The 3458-nt window shown below is 44.4% G+C and overlaps 1 non-coding gene across 1 annotated transcript; it reads left to right on the top strand.

Moving 5' to 3' along the window:
• Positions 1 to 2672: 2672 nt before the first annotated feature.
• Positions 2673 to 2744, top strand: TRNAC-GCA (transfer RNA cysteine (anticodon GCA)). Its single transcript has one exon. It is a non-coding gene; the product is annotated as a tRNA-Cys (tRNA).
• Positions 2745 to 3458: the final 714 nt, after the last annotated feature.

Below are 3458 nucleotides of genomic sequence, written 5' to 3'. Positions count from 1 at the left end.
TATCAAGGTGGTAAAAGCTGGCCAAAGTGACATCTAGTATTCATTGTACTCAGACATTAAAAGTAAAATTCATGGTTTTCACTCTGGATGAGTTCCTACCTGTACAGCTGTTGCTTTTGTTGTTCAGTCCCTAAGTCATGTTCAACCCTTTGAGACTCCCTGGACTGCAGCACACCAGGCTCCTCTGCCCTTCACTATCTCCCAGAGTTTGCTTAAATTCATGTCCACTGAGTCAGTGATGATGCTATCTAACCATCTCATCCTCTGCTGCCTCTTTCTCCTTTTACCTTCAATCTTTCCTAGAATCAGGGTCTTTTCCAGTTAGTCGACTCTTTGCATCAGGTGACTAAAGTATTGGAGCTTTAGCATCAGACCTTTCAATGAAAGTTCAAGATTGATTTCCTTTTGCCTGTATACTGAGACCCCTATGACCCCTGGAGATTCTTTCTGGGACTTCTCATTCAAAGATGTGGGGAAGAGGACCTGGTCTAGCTAGATATTTGGATGAAAAAGTACACCTTTCGAGTGTACCCTATTCCTTCAAGACTGATCTGACCTCAGCACTCAGGAAGACTCCTTGATTAATCCCACATGGCTTCACCTCTGACCACCCTCCTTTACACCCCCACCCCATCCAACATTTAATTTGCTAGCCCAGTATATTACAATTTGGATACTCCTCAGCATCCAGGCATACAAAGTCTGGGTATGGAGTTACCTGAATCCAAGTCCAGGGATTTGGATTGATGTGGGCATGGATGTGGCCCAGACATCTGCATTTTTAATACTTTTCATGGGATTTCACCATTGAGCAAGGACAAGACCCCCACAGCTGTGTGTGCTGCACACTAGGATCAGTACTACCTCCAGAAATTCGGATTCACATCATCTGGGTGGAGCTTGCAGGGGGACTTCTAATATCGTCCCAGGTGATTCTGTTACAGAGGTTGTTGGAGCGTCCCCAACTTGGACTTTACCAGTTTTGCAGTTGGGTGTTCACAGAACATGTTATGTCATGAGCAAGCTTGCTTCCTTCTTCCTAGGAAGAGGAAAGCAAGGACTGAAAACTGCAAGGGAAGAGAAAACTCTGCCTTTCTAGGTTCTCCAACTGTAAAACAAACCAACACAAGGCAGAGCAACAAAAGAAAAGCAAGCAGATGTTTAATAACACATCTATCACCTGTACTCACAGGGGCACCCAGTGGTGAGTAACTCAAATGTGCTTAGAATTTGGGTTTATCTAAAATCTTAGCAGTGAAATAGTGAATTTAGAGAAAAGTGACAAGACAAAGGAAAAGGACTCTGAGTTTCTAAGGTGGCAAATTGTGGGAAACTAAATATATGGGGAATTAATGGAAGTCAAGAGCCAGTGAGTAAAGTGTGTTGTGAGGATCCCTCTGGCACTGTCTCTGGTGCTGATCAGGGTCAAGAATTGACTCTAGTTAAGGCCTTGTCCTTTCTTGTAGAGAGAGGAGAAGAACACCTTCACAAATGTAAGTCTTGCTTTTAGGCAAATACAAGGAGGACAGAGAGCTTTCCTTATATTTGTTCCCTCTCTATTGGCTCAAAACAATCCTTCTGCCAAATTAGTGCTCGTGGAGCTGGCATATTTTGCTTCCCTTCAATATGTTCAATGGTTCATCTTTCTTTTCCCAAGATCCCAACGCAGTGGAACGTCCATACCTAGGATATTCATCTCCCCTAGGCCAGATCCAGGTTTCAGGGGACCTCATGCTTGTTCAAATTGAGGACAGGTCCTCTTTAAGAAAGAATCCCACATTATAGATAGGAATATAGATTTAACGGCTATCAGGCAGCTGTGAGATGCTCTCAGGTTCATGGTAAATGAAGATCTACTGCCCCCCAGACGGGGTGCTGGTATTTCTAGCAGCCTTTGGCTACCTCTGCAGATGGACCTTCTTATTTTGATATGTCTACTGTGTGAGGAACAAGGCTGTTTTCTCCATGTTTAGGGGCTATTCTCAACCCTGGCATTACACAAGGAGATATTTCTTCTCGAGTCACAAGCAGAGGAGAGCTTGGGAGAAAAGGTCATTTGTTCCCTCAGAGCATGAACCCAGCTCAGGGAAAGGCATCAGCCTTAATATATGGAATGCATTTTGCCAAGACCGAGACAGTCATTAGAAATGGGCCTTTGGTGTCATTACCCCAGAGTCATCCTGGTGAAGTATGTGTCCTCCAAGTAGACAGAAAACATTAGAGCGCCCTGAGCTGAATTGGTCAGCCGAAAACACTGGAGTGCTTTATCCTTGGAAGGAAATGAAGCCATTTATTGGAGGACAGAAGTTCAGTGTAATAGTTAAAGCAATCTGACTTTCCATAAATTAATAAAATGTGTATGGTTGGCATAATTCAATGTGTAGAAGCATCAATCTCTCTCCACTCTGAAGTCCAGAAGGAGAATTCCGGGCAGTGAGAAAAGACAGACCCTCGGGGACAATGACATCAGACCTGTGTTGAGGGCTGGGCAATGAGCTTGCCTAGGTAGGAACCCAACACACATGCACACACTCATTCACAGTCAGTCAAACTCACATAAACATACATACATGCATTTTCAGGACTCAACTCAGATCTGGGCTATCATCCTTGCTTAGCTGTGAGCTCCCAAGAACAGGTACATTTATGTGAATCCTTTAATTCCCAGCACTTCCCTGGTGGCTCAGAGGTTAAAGCGTCTGCCTGCAATGCAGGAGACCCAGGTTCAATCCCTGGGTTGGGAAGATCCCCTGGAGAAGAAAATGGCAACCCACTCCAGTATTCTTGCCTAGAGAATCCCATGGAGGGAGGAGCCTAGTAGTCTACCAGTCCATGGGGTCGCAAAGAGTCAGACACAACTGAGCTATTTCACTTCACTTCATTTCACTTAACAAAGGGCCTGGGGACAGAATCAGCACTCCAGGTACCCTATGCATGAGTGAATGGACAATAATGGAACCAACTTTATAAGGGTTAAATAAAATTATTTATTTTTGTTGTTGTTGTTGAATCACTAAGTCATGTCTGGCTGACTGTCCTTCACCATCTCCTGGAGTTTGCCCAAGTTCATGTTCATGAATTGGTGATGCCATCCAACCACCTCATCTTCTGTCACCCTCTTCTTCTGCCTTCAATCTTTTTAATATTTATTCATTTATTTAGGATTTCCCAGGTAGCACTAGTGGTAAAGAAACTGACTGACAATGCAGGAGACATAAGAGACGTGGGTTCAATCCCTGGTTTGGGGAGATACCCTGGAGAAGGAAATGGCAACCCACCACAGTACTCTTGCTGAGAGAATCTCATGGACAGAGGAGCTGGTTGGGCCAAGGCCCACAGGATCGCAAAGAGTCAGACATAACTGAAGTGACTTAGCACACATTCGTTTATTTGGCTGCATCAGATCTTAGTTGTGGCACAGGGTATTTTGTTGAGGCGTGTAGGATCTTTCATTACCG

The sequence above is a fragment of the Bubalus kerabau genome, chromosome 5 (genome assembly GCF_029407905.1).
Source record: "Bubalus kerabau isolate K-KA32 ecotype Philippines breed swamp buffalo chromosome 5, PCC_UOA_SB_1v2, whole genome shotgun sequence".
Classification (NCBI taxonomy): Eukaryota; Metazoa; Chordata; class Mammalia; order Artiodactyla; family Bovidae; genus Bubalus; species Bubalus kerabau.
The sequence above is the reverse complement of the archived record's forward strand: the minus strand, read 5'-3'. Positions and strand labels throughout refer to the sequence as shown.